This window comes from Xiphophorus maculatus, chromosome 14, assembly GCF_002775205.1.
Source record: "Xiphophorus maculatus strain JP 163 A chromosome 14, X_maculatus-5.0-male, whole genome shotgun sequence".
Lineage (NCBI taxonomy): Eukaryota > Metazoa > Chordata > Actinopteri > Cyprinodontiformes > Poeciliidae > Xiphophorus > Xiphophorus maculatus.
In genome coordinates, this window is record NC_036456.1 from 8,624,443 (window position 1) to 8,644,535 (window position 20,093).

General features: G+C 35.7%; 1 protein-coding gene across 1 annotated transcript in view; it reads right to left on the reverse strand.

The window, feature by feature from the left end:
- Positions 1-20,093, reverse strand: part of LOC111610872 — a 289,364-nt gene that overhangs the window by 141,973 nt on the left and 127,298 nt on the right. The gene's annotated exons all lie outside the window — the stretch shown is intronic.

Genomic DNA, 20,093 nt, shown 5'->3' on the forward strand with positions numbered 1-20,093 from the left:
AAAAGATCCCATATTTTACTTATTTCTATTTTATCATTTGAAACAGAAAATGAATCAATTCAGCTGCTGCTGTTCAACCAATAAACATTATTGGTTAGAGGAAATTCACAAATGTGAGCTGCCAAGATGCCTATAGATGCATATTCTACACATACCAAAGATTGCATAAAGTTCAGTACTTTCCTGTCGTCTAGCTGTTAAGGTGTAAAAACTCCATCTAGCAGCAAGTGTGCAGGTTTAAGCTTCAACTGAAATACTATAATAACAAAAGAGCAAAGATATATATCTAATAATTGTCGCTCAGTTACAAGTAGCATTAATAAAACAATCTATTTACCTGAGACTGTAAAAATCATTTTAATCACTATTGTGCCCAATTATGTCTAACATCTTATATTGATTTTATGTGTTGCATTCAAATGATCAATCTGCTTAATTTACAACGTGCTTGACGATAAAAACACCGTCACAAGGTTTTGATATAAAAAGTTAAATGTGAAGCAAAGTTGCTTCACATGAAACCAAATCAAACTGTTCCAAATCAAATTTAGTAACTTTAATTGCAACATACTTCTAGAAAAATATAAACACAAAACAATTCACAATTTGCGTTGTCTTAAAAAAAAACGATTTGTGAGTCTTTATAAAATGTTGCATTGCAAAACCTTTACTAAAGTTTAAGCACATCTGACGATTTGGATGTCAGAGAATTATTCTTTGAGTGACCAATACAGATTCTCTAGCAGATTTCTTATGACGGATAAAAATATTGTGTGATCAAAGCAGTTGTTGTGAGTCTTGTAATAAACTGCAGGATAAACTCAGAGCCTGCAGCCTACATGGCAGCACTGTTTTCCACAGCTGGTGTTTTTCTGATTTCAGAATAAACTGCTGCCTCCGCTGCTGCAGGACCCGACTTCCCTGTCAAGGAAGAGATTCATTTAAAACATCAAATCTATAATTAAAGCGAAAAAATGAATAAAAAATATTCCAACACATTTAATTCTGTAGAATGTTTTTTTTTTTTAAAGTATGCTCAATAAGAACTAAAGATAAATGCTGACCTTTGTCCTGAGCTTTTTTCTTGACTGTCTCCTGATGGTCGATCACAGCAAAGGTTTGAGTCGAGTCTGGAAAGAGGAAACGGGTTTCAGGAAACATTTGACTCATTTATGTTCCTTCATATAGAGCTGATGGATTATAATACAGACAGAGAGCAAAGAGAAAAACACTAAGAAGGTGAGATGTTCAGAAACTAAATCATCTTTCATTGCAATCTAGATTATAATCTGGTTTTGGAGCTTCTCAGAAATAAATCTAAGCTATTTATAAATATATTAAAAGCATGTTTATGCTCCTAATAGTATAGACTATTAAGATGATTTATTAGTGATACGTGTAATCAGAAGTAAATTGGAGTCAAAAGTCTCATACATTATTTTTTAGGCTGGAAGCTGAAACTTTTGGGAACCAATAATCTCCGACTGTTGCAGAGAAATAAACTTTATCAACTATTGTATCAATCATGAAGCTTTACCTGCAGCTCCTGTTTTCACCTCAGAGTAAACAGCGCCCTCTTCTGGTTCACCTTGTCTCCCTGGGAAAATAATACAATAGTCACCAACATGTAGGATAAAACTATTCTGAATCATTTTCTCAGGCTATATATTGTATATAAGTGGGACTCACTGTCTTTCCTAAAGGATTTCATTTCAATGAGAGAGTATGTAACCTCTGGGGCTTCATCTGCTGCTGAAATTTTACAGATTAAAAAAAAAGAATTACTCATCTGTAAATCACACAATTATTTAACCTAAAACATATTTAAAAAGATTTGATCTACCATGTCCAGAAGCTTCAGCCGAGCCGATCATCTCATTACCTGAAGTGAATGAAAGGAGGAAAAAAAAGGATAATTGTAATTTAATAATAAACAGCAAAAGTAAATTTTCTTTAGTATAGAAAATCAGACTGAGATTCCTCTTTGACATGAACAGTTTGATCTAAACAGCAGCACATTTAAAATATACAACAGAATTGTAATAAATGTTCAATTGGACATTTACACACATAACAAAATAACATAAAGCTAATTAAAACGTACAGCTAACAAACTCAGGTTAATTAAATTTAGACATTTTATCATGTCCAGTCCCATAAAACTGCTAAAAAAAAAACATTTTTCACTTTGTTAGAGGAATGAAACAATAGTTTTCCCTCAGGACTCCAAGCTGAAATCCTTCAGGCTTTTAGATCACAGCAGACAGAAACAGAGAACAACAAACAAACACAACATGTCTTAGCATTGACTCCTCTCACAACCCTTTACAATGAGAACTTGACAGAACATCTGTTGCTCACATCAGTCACACAAACATCTGGAGCTAATGACCAAGCATTCTGTCTAAAGCAGCATTAAAAGAACAATATCTGGAGTTCAGGTGAAAAACAGGTCAATGCCAAAACAAAGAGGAACTGATTGTGTTCATCTGTCATTCTAAGCAAAAACACATTAATAAAACTCTGACCATGAGAAAGAGATTTATATTCACAACCTTCAGGCTGGTTTGTGGTGGAGCTCTGACCTCTGACCTCTGAGCCCTTTGACCTGAAACAGAATAAATACATTACATTTATCTATATCTTATACACTGCTCAAAAAAATAAAGGGAACACTTAAACAACACAATATAACTCCAAGTAAATCAAACTTCTGTGAAATCAAACTGTCCACTTAGGAAGCAAAACTGATTGACAATCAATTTCACCTGCTGTTGTGCAAATGGAATAGACAACAGGTGGAAATTATTGGCAATTAGCAAGACACACTCAATAAAGGAGTGGTTCTGCAGTTGGGACCACAGACCACTTCTCAGTACCTATGCTGTCTGGCTGATGTTTTGGTCAGTTTTGAATGTTGGTGGTGCTTTCACACTCGTGGTAGCATGAGACGGACTCCACAACCCACACAAGTGGCTCAGGTAGTGCAGCTCATCCAGGATGGCACATCAATGCGAGCTGTGGCAAGAAGGTTTGCTGTGTCTGTCAGCGTAGTGTCCAGAGGCTGGAGGCGCTACCAGGAGACAGGCCAGTACACCAGGAGACGTGGAGGAGGCCGTAGGAGGGCAACAACCCAGCAGCAGGACCGCTACCTCCGCCTTTGTGCAAGAAGGAACAGGAGGAGCACTGCCAGAGCCCTGCAAAATGACCTCCAGCAGGCCACAAATGTGCATGTGTCTGCACAAACGGTTAGAAACCGACTCCATGAGGATGGTATGAGGGCCCGACGTCCACAGATGGGGGTTGTGCTCACAGCCCAACACCGTGCAGGACGCTTGGCGTTTGCCAGAGAACACCAGGATTGGCAAATTCGCCACTGGTGCCTTGTGCTCTTCACAGATGAAAGCAGGTTCACACTGAGCACATGTGACAGACGTGACAGAGTCTGGAGACGCCGTGGAGAGCGGTCTGCTGCCTGCAACATCCTTCAGCATGACCGGTTTGGCAGTGGGTCAGTAATAGTGTGGGGTGGCATTTCTTTGGAGGGCCGCACAGCCCTCCATGTGCTCACCAGAGGTAGCCTGACTGCCATTAGGTACCGAGATGAGATCCTCAGACCCCTTGTGAGACCATATGCTGGTGCGGTTGGCCCTGGGTTCCTCCTAATGCAGGACAATGCTAGACCTCATGTGGCTGGAGTGTGTCAGCAGTTCCTGCAAGATGAAGGCATTGAAGCTATGGACTGGCCAGCCCGTTCCCCAGACCTGAATCCGATTGAGCACATCTGGGACATCATGTCTCGCTCCATCCACCAACGTCACGTTGCACCACAGACTGTCCAGGAGTTGGCGGATGCTTTAGTCCAGGTCTGGGAGGAGATCCCTCAGGAGACCATCCGCCACCTCATCAGGAGCATGCCCAGGCGTTGTAGGGAGGTCATACAGGCACGTGGAGGCCACACACAATACTGAGCCTCATTTTGACTTGTTTTAAGGACATTACATTAAAGTTGGATCAGCGTGTAGTGTTATTTCACTTTAATTTTGTGTGTGGCTCCAAATCCAGGCCTCCATTGGTTAATAAATTTGATTTCCATTGATGATTTTTGTGTGATTTTGTTGTCAGCACATTCAACTTTGTACAGAACAAAGTATTCAATGAGAATATTTCTTTCATTCAGATCTAGGATGTGTTATTTCAGTGTTCCCTTTATTTTTTTGAGCAGTGTATATGCAATGATGATTTATAATAGGGAGAAGAAAAAGATGTAATCTACTCACCTTATGCAGCACAGATCTGATAAAAAATAAATGTATTTTGATTATTCAAATCATCCTGCTTCTAGTTTGTTTCACAAAAGAATGAATGTCCATATCTGAATAATTAAAGTGATTATGAATGAACAATCTGATCCACTGTGAGGAGAAAAAAGTTTCACCTTTGGACCGTCTGCAGCGCCACAACAAGATCAGGAGAATAATGAGAATAATGAGAACGATTCCAACAACTGGTCCAACGATCAACATGACAGGAAATGAAGAACTGACAGGACTGGATACAGTTACTGGAAATAAAAATATTAAAAATGAATAAATCTTAAGTAGCATCAGATTTCATGTCAGTATTGTCTGTTTTGTAAAAATGTGGTTTCAAACTTGAACACAGATAAAAATCTTCAGCACATATTCATAAACATTCTTGGTCTTTATCTTGTTCCTAAATTAAAATTTAATTATATTAATGAATAAAATTAATCAAATATTTTAATCCTCCTCACCTCTAACAGACATCCAGCTCCTTTTTGACTCTTTTCCTGAATGTTGACATTTGTAGAAACCTTCATCTGACTTTGACACTGCAGAGATCTTCAGCTCCTCTCTGCTGTCATTATTGATGAGTTTATTATCATGATAGAAAAATACATTGGAGAGAAGATTTTGTTTTTTATCTCTGCAGCTCAGAGTAACAGGATCTCCTTCAGTCACAGGATGAACAGGGCTCACCAGGATAACACCATCATGATAATCACCTGTAAAACAATCAGAGAATATTCAGGTGAATAACATCCATTTAAGCTGCTTTATGCTTTCAATTGCTTTATGATTCAGAAATTAAATGTTTGATTCTTCAAACAAAAATGCATTTGTAGTCACGTTTCATCATTTCTCCTTTTTAGTCGACATGAAGACAAGTTTGTTCACAGAAAATAATGTAATGAACTAATATAATAGTTATTTTACTGTAGATGTTTGGAAAAATTGTTTTGGAGTCGTCCAACCAGAGTCTCAGTTTGAATCTGATAGAGAATCTGAGAAAAATGCTGAGCTCATCACCAAAGATAAATCATCAAATCACAAGTGGAACCGAACATTAAAACATATTTTAAAAACAGATTTAAAACAAGTGCTGCACAAAAAACACAATAAAATAAGTTGATGAAAAGAAAAAGGGAAACAATACAAGAAAAGATTATATAAGGTTATAATAATAACAGAAATAATAGTAAGAAAAAAATATAAATAAAATAAAAATAACAAAAAAAATATCACAACAGTAGAGCTAAAATTTCAGGCCTCAATTAAAGGCCAAAGAATAAAAATGAGTTTTAAGAAGTGATTTAAAATAATCCAGGCTGTGAGCAGATCTAATCTGGAAAGGTAGATTATTCCAGAGAATAGGAGCAGCGATGGAGAAAGCCCGATCTCCTTTTCTCTTAAGTCGAGTATCTATTTGATACGAAACAGGCAGTCAGTGTAAGGAGGCCGTTAAGGGCCTTATATGGTCACGCTTCCTGGTTCCTGTAAGAAGTCGAGCTGCTGCGTTCTGGATCACTTGAAGACGCTGGATCAGGGATTTATCCAGGCCTTTATGTAAAGAATTACAATAATCCAATCCAGATGTAATGAAGGGATGGATAATAAAATCCTTAAAACAAAAATAAGATTTCACTTTTGCTAAAATCCACCAGTGATAAAAACTTGATTTAACAACTGAACTAACTTGTTGTCGAATTTTAAACATCTATCAAAGATAAAACCAAGATTCCTGGCTGAAGTCCAACAAAACGGAGCAAAAGAACCAAGAATCAAATCTGGATTTTTAGTGTGAAGGTTTTGACCAAATAATAGGACTTGAGTTTTGCTATGATTGAGGTGAAGAAAATTTAGATCCATTCATGATCTAACTTCAGCTAAACAATCTATTAATATCTATAGAGATTCATTTTTACCATTTAGTAGTTTTAGGGGCAAATAAATCTGGACGTCATCCGCAAAGCAATAAAATGAAATGTTGAATTTTCTAAAAATCTGACCAAGAGGCAATAAATATAAAATGTCGCAGCCTCTGTTCCAAAAAAGCCTAAAAAAAAACAAAAAAAAACTCCAATAAAGGCTGTGGGTGGTAACAGGTGGTTTTGGATTTGTACGCACTTTGAATTGATTCATTTATTGTAAAAGTAGAAATAAAGGTCTTGTAACTTAGTTGAAATGAAAAATAATCTCAATTTAATGTTTGAAGGTGTAAACAAGTGTAAATAAGTGGTCAAAAAAATCATTTTACCAAACCTCCCGTCCACACCAGACATTTACCAAACAATCCACACCAAGCACCCAATGTGTTCTTAATTACTCAAATTGGTGGGCGGGTCTAACGATTAACAACGTAATCTAAATAATTCCATATATAAAAATTAATTACAAATTTTGATTCTAAATTAACTTAAATATATTCCAACTACCAAAAGAACATAACAAAATTGGTAGAAATTATAAACTACAAAAATTTAGTATAAATGGCCACAACATAAAATATAAAATAATTTGAATGTGTTATACTCCAAAATATAATCTGGTGTTATTCTGTTTTCCTAAGAAAAGAAGATTTTAGCTTTTTATGAGCAGCAGAACAATTGATTGGAAACAATTTACATCAAGAATAACAAAATCAATATTTTAATCTGAATTTTTTTTTTAATAAATATAGATATATATATATATACAGTACAGACCAAAAGTTTGGACACACAGTTGTGTCCAAACTTTTGGTCTGTACTATATATATATATATATCTAACCTTTCTTAAATAGAGTCCTGATATCAAAAAAACAACCTTTAGAACATTAATTGTAGTTATAATTAAATAGAAGTCAGAAATTAATCTAGGCAATTTTTTTTTTGCATAATTCGTTTTTTTATGATTTAACCTTGGACTAAACATATTTTTACAATAATAAATATATTTATGATTTATAAATGCAAAAAGAGGTTAAAAGAAAAAAAACCCATAATAAACCAGATCTTACCCTGTACAGTGATGTTGACAGCGTTGCTAAACTCTCCAGATTTTGACTCACACCAGAACACTCCATCATTATTCCAGGAAATGTTAATGGTGCATGTAGATCCAGTCATTTTCCCCCAGTGGGAGCAGGTAAAGTACGACAGTCCTTCTCTTTCTATAATCCTCATCACTCTCCACACAGTAGAGTTTCCCTCACAGCTCAGAGACACAGAGTCAGATCTGAAGTGTTGAACTCTGTCAGGATTCACTGAGAGAGAAGCTGCTGGACGAGGATCTGAAAACAAGACAGGATTTCATCTGAGAACAGAAACATCTTTAAAATGTTTCATTAAAATGGTTTGTTTCTATAGTAATAAAGATTACAGCAAACATTTCAGCAAGTCAAATAAATAAACTACCATAGAGGAAATAATTATTTTGTCTTTTACAAAAACAAGTTTTATTTTATCTGTGAATGTTTAACAGCCTCCAATGATCAATGTTTTAATTCATCTCTGACCTGCAGACCAGACAAACTTTGGTTTACTGTAATAAGTGTAAACCTTTGGTTCTCCTCTTTCTGCTCTGCACACAAATCTTCCTGTGTGATTCGGTCCATTAATGATGAAGGAGTTCTGCTCAGTCCCTTTGGTGCTGCCAGGCAGCAGCTCATAGCTGTAGTATAGTAGATAGTTGTGATTGGATGTGTCAGGAACATCTTTATACCAGAAGAACCTCCATCCTTCTGATTGAAGCTCCAAACCCTCACAGCTCAGAGTCACTGAGGCTCCAGGATTCGGCCATGATGGAGACACAGAGAGGACAGGCTGAGGGGGAGACACTGGAGAGAGATTTGAAACTGGGTCAAACTTTTAACCACAACCTCTCTCTTTTCTCTGTGTTTTATTTCCCTTAAACAGTTAATATAGTTATATATTGAAATTGAAGTAATAACCATAGTAATAATAATAACAGATGCTCCCTCTGGTTTAATCTTAACTTTGAAATTTTACTTCTTTTTCAGTAACATTATATTTTTACACTATTGTATTCTTAAAATGTGAATTTTATTTCATTCAACACTTTCATTTTTCTCTTATCACATAAATCAGGGACTAGAAACACTGATCAATATAATCTATTGAATCTTTATTCCTTGTATCACTGAACTCTAAGGTGACTTTGATCGATGTCTCTAAAAACTTTCTGAAACTATTTCAGACATTTTCTTTGGACTTTGGCTTCTTTAATATATAGAAATTCCTTCAAAGATGTTCAGAAAATTTTAATCTATTGTAATAAAATATAAAGAAATTATAGGTTGGCCTAAAGCTGTTATACATCTAACAATAATTTTCAGTAGCATGTAATATTTAATAGGGAATAAACATGAAAAACTATCAGCTCATTAAAATAACTAGACAAGTGTGTCTGATTATAGAAAAAATAAATATAGTTATAGTCTTAGATTGTGTGCTATAGGAAAAGCTGCATTTTTGTTGTGTTGTTTCAAATAAAAAAAAATCCTATATAACAAGTGGGCCATACTGTCATTAAAAATGATGAATAATCTGTATGTCAGAAGGCCTGTTTGTGTCCCTCAGCAATAATATTTAGCTAAATATAATAATTTAGGAAAAATAAACTATTCTTTCTGCCCTCAGTCTAATAATGACTCTCAGAGCCTCCATGTTGTTCAGACTCCGGGTCCATGGTGAGGAGGAGGAGGATCTGTGTCCTCTAACTATTATGGGCAAGAATATTTTTTCATACACTGATTTGTGAATAAAAACGAATGTCTGACGTCAGAAAAACTGTTTCTATTTATATTTTCATAATCGTCTTTGCAATAGCGGGACAAAACCCGCCTCGCCCATAAACTCAGAAATGCTTTGGCTGCAGAGAAAACTTCTGACTTTACTTCATCATTCTGCTAAAAGCCCGGTTCACTACAGGCAGCTTGAGTCGGTCCACTGACAGATAGAAAGAATATCTGTCTTTATATCAGACATCCTGATATAAGACACGGTACCGACTGTCACCGCGAGTCGCAACGCAGACCAAAGCGTAGCAATAATTAGAACTGCAGCAAAAAGCCAAACATGCCACAATGAAATGAATCAAAATGTCCCCAAAGCATCGGCGGACTGACAGGGGCCACCGGGGGATTCCAGGTGGATTCCAGGTGGATTCCAGGTAGATTCCAGAGATGCGCATCGCAGCAGCTGTTCCTCCAGGGCCGGCCCAAAGTAATATGGGGCCTTAGACAGAACCCCCCTCCCTCCGGAACCCGTCCTACTAAGAACCTCAGCATCACTAACATGTTTAAATATTGATAAGGTGAATCTGTGAGAGGGAGACCAGGTTTATTGGCCGAGTTTAAAATCAATCACTGATTATTGGTTATTTGCTGTGATGAATTTGTGAACAAACCCAATTCAAACACAAAGATTAACCATATTGTAGCCATGGTAACACAACAATCAAACTATCAAGATGATTCTTAAAACTTTTACAAAGTAAACTTAATAAATAAATCCTAAATATACTATTTATTTTTTTCAGCTGAATGCATTAAATAAAATGTAATAACATTGTTATTCTCTATAAATGATGCTACAGGTTTAGATCTATGGTCTGTGTTACAATTAAACCATTTCTAGGGGCCCCTGAGTGTCTGGAGGCCCCTGAATGTCTGCAGGCCCCTGAATGTCTGGAGGCCCCTGAATGCCTGGAGGCCCCTGAGTGTCTGGAGGCCCCTGAGTATCTGGAGGCCCCTGAATGTCTGGAGGCCCCTGAATGTCTGGAAGCCCCTGAATGTCTGGAGGCCCCTGAATGTCTGGAAGCCCCTGAATGTCTGGAGGCCCCTGAAAGTCTGGAGGCCCCTGAAAGTCTGGAGGCCCCTGAGTGTCTGCAGGCCCCTGAGTGTCTGGAGGCCCCTGAATGTCTGGAAGCCCCTGAATGTCTGGAGGCCCCTGAGTGTCTGGAGGCCCCTGAATGGCCCCTACCAGCAGCTACTGAGTTTTCTTTGCCTTGATATCTCAGTCTTATAATTCTAGATTTAACATCAAGCTATTATATAGAGTTAACCCCTTGGAGCTTTTTCATCTATAAATCATTCTGCAGCCAGGTTGTTCTAGAGGTTGAATATATATTATTAGAGCTTCATTAGTAAAATGGCAGCAATTTTGCTTATTTCATAACTTCATAACCTTTGACCTTCTCTCCTCTGGTCTGTTTAACAGATACAGTCTCAGATCAGCTCAGCCCTCCAGGACTGTCAGCAGCAGAAACAGAAACTTTATACCTATTGGGGAAAATATAGATTGTATTTGATTTGCATTTCCCCACATGATAGCAATGATACAGTAGAATCCAATTAGATTCTTGATAAACATGGGTTGTTGCTGTGTTGTTGTATGGAGTTTTTGTTCAATGTGCCTCTTTTTTTAAATTTGAGCCTCTGCCCCTCCATAGGTCTCTGCACGGCCCTGCTACTGTCATTAAAAATGATCACTTGTCAGTAATAAATAATCAACTTACATACAGTTATTTTAACAACATTACTCCATGGTGTAAAGGAAAACCCTCTTTTTCCTCTGCAGCTGTGTTCTCCACTGTGGTAATGAGTAGCTGATATGATGCTGTATTCACTGGATGGTGGAAAGTTTCTATTGGTTGATCTCCATTCATACGTCCACTCAGTTCCTCCCTGGATCTCACATCTCAGAGTGACTTTCTCTCCTATGTAGATCTGAGACCAGTTGGATTGCAGAATCAAACTGGGTTTATTGGGAGCTAAAGAAATAAATATCTGGTTAGCAGTTTACCACAACAGTCCAGAGTAAAATTTAAGTGTTAATTTAACACTTTCCCTGAGAGAAGCTACTTTCTAAAATCACTTAAAAAGTATCAATGTTTCTTCCAAACTGTCCAGCAGCTCCTTTAAGATTAGTTTTTGTTTTATTTAATAAGAACCTTTCAAAATAAAATGACATCAGCTTAACTTGTAGCAAAGCAGAAAGAAATTAAGAGTTTCAAACACTTACACAGCAAACATATTCATCAATAAAATGTTTTATTAATAATTTCATTTTCACCAAATAGAGGCATATTCTGATCATTTGGGCAAATGTGTTTTTACTTAAGAAGCTAAATGTGTTAAACTGCAGCAGCTGCTTTTATGTTCATTTGTTTAAGCTATTTTAATGTTGCTTGCTTGATTATTGTAGGTCAAAAGTTAATAACTTACAGATAGTTAATGTGATGACATCACTCCACTGTGTTAACAAATAGTCACTTGTTCCTTTGCAGCTATAATCTCCACTGTCAGCTGTGATGATCCTGGATGTTGGATTATAATTGAAATTGTTTTTTCTCCATTCATACGTCCACACAGCTCCTTCCTGGATATCACACTCCAGATGGACATTATCTTCTTTCAGAGACCAACGAGGTCGCAGGATCACAGTCGGCTTAGAAACTGTTCACATAAAGAAATATCAGGTTTGGAACTTAATAGAAATAAAATGAACCTGAACATATAAAATGATATTAAGAAGCAGATATTTACTCTGTGCAAGTGTCAAAATATTTATAGTAAAGTAAATCATTTGTTAAACTGTGTAAATCAGAAACTTAACTGAAAATGTTAACAGTTTAAATACATCAGAATCCAATTGAAGATATATTTAACAAAAAAATAGAAAAAAACTTTCTATAGTTTGATGAACATATTTTACAGCAGGATGTTATTAATTTTAAACATTTGAGATCAGATTAAATTCTTTATAACATCTGATTACTTTGGTGGTTTCAGTGGAAATAAAAAAAAGTCAAATCTTGAAACTGTAAATATTTCTCTGTCCTGTTGATTAATCATTATTTTATTTTAATAATTACATTTTCTGAAAAACTAGGAAACAAATTTGAGTTTCAAAGATCAAGTGTTGTTATGGTGATGACCTGATAACTAAACTCACCAGTTTCCTGAATGGTGACCTCTTCACTGGTTTCTGATTCAAAAGATGAGTCTCCTCTTCTTCCTCTGCAGCTGTACTCTCCTCCCTCTGACATTCTGATGGTTCCATCTAGTTCTGTGTATGTGAAGGATATAACTAAAGGATAACGTCTACGTGTGTACCTGAACTCCCAGCCAGTAGATCCTTCAATAGAGCAGTTCAGTGTAACACTGCCCCCTGCTGGTATGATTCTTTTCTCTGCCTTCAGGGTGGCTCTGGGTTTATCAGCTGTTGAGTTTGAAAATCAGAACAATATTTTAAAAAATAGAACATGATTTTTGTATTATTTCTGGAATAATTTCGTTCTAATAAAAATATCTACACCAAAATGTAACATTTACTTTTTCAAACTGAGAAATATAAACTCTGCAGGAGCCTAATAAACTAGATTTTCCATCATGTTTCTTATCAACAAGAGCTGGAGGAAATTTATTTGTTCCAAAAATCATTTTGGTGAAATTCCACATCTGACCTGACAATTCAAACTCAAGTCCAGTTAGATTATTTCAGCAACATCACACACAGATTGGTTGTAGCTTATTTAACACAGTTTATACAAAAAGTCTGAGTCTAATGTCTAATGTAGCCAAGATGTTCTTTACTAATATGAAGCGATCAATCAATCAATGAATTGTGAGAACCAAGTTTTGACAAACAAACCTCCATATTTAAATGATCCACAGCTCCAAGGCAGAACATTAAAAATGTTGTTGCATTAGTAAATATTTTCAGAAAATATTTTACTCCAAAACATTTTGCATCTGCGTCACTAAACCCCTAATCTCTCTCTGAAATAATCCAGCTCCTCTTTAAGCTTCCTGTCTATGAAACTTTATGGATGGAAAATAGTTTTTCTTCTTTATATAACTTTCACAAAAGTCACAGTTTAGCCTGCAGTCAGTTCTTTCTGTGAAATGGAGATATTATTGAGTTCAGTTCATTTTATGGAGATCATGGAACTAAAGAAACTTTCAGGATGAATGGAGGTCAGTCTGACTCACATGACACTGTCAGTCTGATGGCTTCACTCCATCCTGTAAACTCGTAGCTTCTTCTACCCTTACAGCTGTATTCTCCACTGTCAGCCTCAGTAGCTGAGATGATCCTGTATTTACTGTATGATGGAAAGTTTCTATTGGTTGTTTTCCATTCATACGTCCACTCAGTTTCTCCATCATCCTGGATCTCACATCTCAGAGTGACTTTCTCTCCTCTGTATATCAGAGATCGGTTTGGTTGTGAAGTGACTGAAACTCTGTTGGAAACTACAGCAAGAAACATGATTAGGAAAACAAAGAGTCTGAAAACTAAACAATTAATTATACCGTGTAGCATTTGTAATAATAATGTCAATCTAAGAATTTTTCCTCTGATGTGTCATTTAACATATATTTTATGTCATAAATTTCATTCAAATGTATCAATAAAATGTCATTAAAATGTCTTGGAAGAATGTAAATCTCAATGTGCATCACAACATCTCACAAAAACATAAATAAATGTAAACACATAGAGTTAATTTGCATTTTTCTCATATTTCTGCACATTTTGTCAGCAAAACCTTAAACAAAGTGATTCAATTCAGCTGAATGAATATTAATAATTGAACAAATTATGAATCTTAACTCATATTTACATTTAGAACAAGATATTATCTCTCTAAATGTGACAAAGTAACAAACTTCCTTTAGTGATCATGTCAAAATGGATTTTTTATCAGAAAGTATATAATGTTTTCTTCCAAGATAAATTCATAAACTCACCTCTCTTATAAATGGTGACTTCATCACTCATAGTTGTCACAAAGTTTGTCTCTGTCATGGATCCTCTGCAGATGTAAATTCCTCCTTCTGTGATGCTGAAAACTCCATCTGATCGAGGAGAAACTCTGGTCTGATAGGTGGATGAAGATCCTCTGAAGAGCTCAAATGTTAAACCAGCAGGTTTGTCCACAGAACAGGTTAATGTCACACTGCCCCCTGGTGGTATGGTTGTTTTGTCAGCTTTCAAAGTTGCCTTGATTTCTGCAATAATATTAATCATAATTAATAAGGTTTTTAGCAATTTGAAACAACATGAATAATTTCTCATCAGACCAAAACTGAGACTTTATCATGTCAGACAGAATCAGCACAACACACAGTCTTCTACTCCACATGCTGTCATGTTCTAATGGTGCTTTAAGCAGCATTGTATCATGTGCAACTGTGAGGTCAGGAGAGATCCAGATAAAATACAAACTTCTTACAAGCATTCTCCATAAACACAACAAATAAAATGGGCTGAAAAGTAAACAGAAGCGAAAATAATTGTTTTTGATTTAACTAGTTCTATCAACCCAATACCGTTCTGCAGTCTATCTGCAGAAAGGTTTCTATCTTGTGGCACAAAATAATTTAACTTCAATTCAATTCAAAAATATCTTATTGATCCCAAAGAAAAAGTAAATCTTGTTGTATTTCCATTTGGCATCAATAAGATTATTCAAAGGATTATTGTTGATGGTGATGGTTTAGGCAGGAACGATTAGTACTGTATTAGTCTGTATTACAGCAAATTTGAAGGAGCTTCTGACTAAAGACACTGTTCATCGCTGACAGTATCATGAAGAGGATGGTCAGGGTTGTCCATAATACTCCTGAGTTTTTATGTAAAATAATCATTTTAGGTAAAATGTTGAGAATGTAAATATTCTGTACAGTCACATATTTATCAAATGGGAAGTTCTTTAAATAGTTTAAGCAAATATATCTGTTGTTAGTTAAAACAGTTTTATTTTAACCAAGAATCCATTTCTCAACTCACCAGTTTCCTGTATAATAACTTCATCACTCATAGTTGTTATAAAGTTATGTTCGGTTTTAAATCCTCTGCAGGTGTAAATTCCTCCTTCAGTGATGATGAAAACTCCATCTGATCGAGGAGAAACTCTGGTCTGATAGGTGGGTTGAGGTTCTCTGAAGAGCTCAAATGTTAAACCAGCAGGTTTGTCCACAGAACAGGTTAATGTCACACTGCCCCCTGGTGGTATGGTTGTTTTGTCTGCAGCCAGAGTTGCCTTGATTTCTGCAGGTTAGAAAACAGCAACAGCCATCATTGTATAGATGAGGATTCATTTGCAACAATGTGAATCCTTTCTCATCAAATCATAAATGAGATTTCAACATGTTAGATTATTAGTGTATTTAATCTCTGCTCTCAGAGTTGCCAGATTATAGAAACATAAAAACAAATGCTGTCAGTGATTTTCTGAGCATATGAATCAAAATAAAAAGCCATTATAAATATACTCTTATAAATCAGAGAACAACAATCAGTCATTTACCACTGTCAATCTTATTTGAAAAATGCTTAGAATTTGCAAAACAAATGTTCCTTTGGACTTTCAAGGTGTCATAGTATCTTAAAATTTTTCATTTAAACATTTACCTGAAAAATGTTTGACATCTTACAAACGTAAAACCTCTCGACAACAACAAAAGTCTTTGGAATAAATCACACATCTGTCAATACAAAGAAGGTTTGAGGATTTACATCAGAAACACAAATGATGAAACCAAGGGAGAAACTTTGTGTTGCAAGTTGGTGGAGATGAAGAGGAGCTGGGAGGCTTGTCAGATTAATAGGACCTTTAGAAAATAATCTTTTAGGAGTCATTAAACATACTAGAAAACAAAAATATGTTAAAACATATGTAATCTAATTAATCTATATAATGTCTTTCACTTGGTGATGAAACTGCTGACAAAGGAACTTTTCAGTCATTTTCTAATTTATGTAATCAGCCTGTATTTGCTGAATTTTTGCCTACAGCAGAAAACAGTTTCACAATTCAGTAATATTTTTGGTGAAGAATTATCACATAGTTGCCTTTTATTGTCTGATTTTATCAAGTGATAAAAACATCAACAACATCAGATTCTGTAACAATCAAAATGTTATTAAACTTTTCAAAATCAGAATAAGTAACTTCTGTCTAAATCAAATGAATCAAACTTTGTATTTTTCAACTATGTGATTCTGACTCCACAGCTGTCCCTCAGTAGGTTGGCTAAACCTTTTGTCCTGCTGACTTACACATAGCAGATGAGATATGATGTGTCTTTAATATAGCAAATATTAAAGATGCAAAACCTGTTTTGGGTTTGGTTGGGGAAGTTGGTGAGTAGAGTGACCATCGATGTTACTGGATTTTATAAAATGTGGCTTAAAGCTGAGATGCTGATGTTTGAATATGTAAAATATATATTATCTCTGCTAAAAAATCTATAGTTTGGTTTCTGTCAGTTCTAGAAAAGAGAGAGAAAAAAGCAAATTTCTCTTCATAAAGGCCCACAATTTAACTTGACTTGACTATTTTCTCAGTCGGTCATCTTAAGTTCAAGCGCAGAGTTGTAGCCATGGCAACCAGTAAACAACGGCCCCGGGAGCGAAGAGCAAAGATTAGTTCAAGTGCATCAGGAATTAACACAAAAAACCACAAAACTCTTTTCCACACAAAAAAGGATGTAGAAACATCTAACAGAACATTCTGTCCGTTGCAGATTTATGTTTTTGAATTTTCATTTTGCATCATTAGGAAGTGATGCCTGAAAATTAATGGTGGTTGATTAGCTAACTGCACTTCTGATTATCTGTCAGAAAATCTATGTTTGTATTAACTGAAATAAAATACTCCAAACTACGCAGCAAGAGTACATGTTAAGGTGATAAAAGTTAAGCTAGCATAACTAACCTACTCTCCACTTTCTAATTAAAGCTTTTTACTGATCTGTGAAATGTTTTCCCTTTGGATCTTATTTTCACTAAAGGACTTACAAATGCTACTATTTGAGTTGTTTATTCATATGACATGTATACAAGAGCAGTCACCAGTCCATCAAAGGGCAACACCAAGGTACAAACGATCACACACACACTTAACCTAACATGCCAGTGTTTGGACTGGGGTAAAAAGCCTGAGTTCCCAGAGAGAACCCACACAGGAGAACATGCAAACTCCATTCAGAAAGACTCAATTTCTACCTACAGGAAAACAGAGCAGCAAACACAAGGAGCAAATCAAATTGCTGAATGAACACAGACAGAAAAAAATAAATAAATTCTCACCTGCAGGAGGTTTGTTGGTGTCTGGATCAGTGACGTCGACAGGCTGTGTTGTTTGATTGATATGATCTGCTAGCATGATATAAAAGGAAAACCGTGACAGTTTTACATTTTTGTACATAAACACATTGGTGAGCCCAACATATTTCATTACAGAGTTTATTAATCCATTACTTCAATTTAGACTTGCTTATCATTTTTTTTCTGAAATTCTGCTTTTTAGTTTTGTCTTCATTTGTGTTGCTAAGCCTAGCTCCTATGGGCAGCAATGAAATAATTTTTCACAAGATAATGTCACATTATGTTAAACTTCTGTTCCATCTTGTGAATATTTTCTGTAAATTAATGTACAAGTTCTGCTATATTTGGTGTTCCTTATTTCTCCATCAATTAGCCAGGCTTCATGTTCCTCTATTGACAAAAAATAAATTCTGCCCTATGAAGGTAAATATTTTGTTCAGATTTAAAACATTTCATTTCCTAACAAAGATTCTAAAATCATAACTTAGTCGAAACCAACAGGACTTTTACAGCCTTCTGTACTTCTCTGATAAATCTGCTTTGTTTTGTCTGAAATTATAAATTGACACTCCAGGTCAGTCTTGAGAATCGGCAAATAGACACAAAGAGGAACAAGTTGTTCTGCGCAACCATAGGTTTCAAAATTAGTTTTCTTCTTTGTTCAGCTTCTTCTCATCTACTGTACATCTTAACATGTCAATATAATATATTCCAGTAATTGTAATTGTAATTCCAGTAATTAAAAACAAGATTTGTGCCGATTACTACAGTGTTTGTTCCTATACTTGCAAAATTAGGCTCAATTTCTACACAAAACAAAGGTAAATGCATTGGAAAAACAACATATTTCTTCCTTTAAGTTAAATGCAAAACAACTTACTTACCATCAGCACGTCCATGAAGCAGACAACTGAGCACTGCAATAAAGATCAAGGTTTGGTCAGACATTATCCAGCTGGTTAAGAATAAAAATCACAATGTTATTTTATTCACTTTAGATGAAGATTCAAATAAAAATGACGGTTTAAAAATAATAAAGACATAAATATCACATTATGTCCAATGTTTGTCAAAACAGAGACCAAAGCCGCTTGAATTGCAATGCTGATTATAAAATGAGAAAAAAGACTCGAGTCTTCTCTTTTCAACGCGGTCAGATCGTAACAGAGATACACGGCCACATGTTATCATGAAGAAATATTTTCATTAAACTCTGAGCAGAAAGTCAGTGATGTACTTACAGAAAAAGCCCAGCATGCAGAGCAGAGCAGGTTTCATCCTGGCATCCAGAACGGCTGCACAGCTCAACTGAAAGGCTTCTACTTGGTTTGAATTGTGTTCATATAAAAGGAGAAGTTAAGTCTAAAATATATATAACATCAATAAGTTTCATGCGTCTTCTTCTTAGTATCCCCTCTCTGTGTTTCCTTCCCTTTCATACTAACTTCACACCACAGCAGCCACTGAGGCTGCAGCACTTGATGCTGGTTTGTATTTCCTGTCCGTTGCAGAGATTTTTTAATCTTATGCACAACATTCTGTTCAGGATTGCAAAAAAATATACAAATAAACAAAAAACACTAAATTTGAATCCATGTTGCTATACAGAGTTGCTATATAATAGTTTGCAAAAAACAGTTTGCTCATTCTCATTTTTAAACATTCTCCTGTTTTGATGTGTGAACTTTACACAGAGAGAGAGAAATATTAAAACAGTAACTTTGACTTTCTGCCACTGACTGACCTTCATCTGCTGAGCACCATCCTGTCTAGTTTTACCCTCTTACCTGTTATAGGCTGCAGGTCACCACCACCAGAACAGAACAACCTCATAAATAACATTTGCTCAATGAACAATAATAGCTTGCTGTACAGATACTGTGCATACTTGTGGATATTTTGAGGAAGTTGTGAGAGAAACTAATCATGCAGAAACATTTCTGGGTAAGACTTAAACTCAGGGCCCTTTTGCTGCCCAGCAACAAATCTAAGAACGATGGGGGAACATGCATCTCACAGAGCATCACCATGGAAACTTATCAGCACATTTCTAATCACATTTTGTGTGAATGTGTTTGTGTGTAGGAACGGAAGTGGACGTTAAGTGTTAAAATGGCGGTCATATCAGATAATCAGTTGTACGTGTTTCCTGGAACAAGGTCTGTGAATAAAAGATGGCTGATCTGGTGAATAACATGTAGAACCATGTGTTAAAACGCCATTTTAGCTTTAAGACATGAGGTGCAAAGGATTATGGGATGAGTCGGGCATTTGAATGGCTTTAGGTGTCGTCCTGGGTCTAGAAATAAAGAGCATGCTAATTTGTGTCACTCATGTTGGAGATTTAACAAAATAACATGCAACACATTGTGGTTAATGTGTCAGCTAAAGGTAAATGAACATTTTATAAAATATATTGACGTTGTATTCAGGATGTATCCATCAGTCCATCTATTTTAGTGCTAAAGCTTAGTGACAGTAGCATTTTTAATGAACCACATATAAATTGCATTTTTCTCCAATAAATTACAAAGAAAATTAAGAATTCCCACTACAAGACAAAAGTATCACATGATAATAAAGCAGAGGCTATATATAAAACCCTCTATAGTGGGCAGTTAGAATGAATTAATTTGTTTTAGGTTGTAAATCCAAACTGCAGT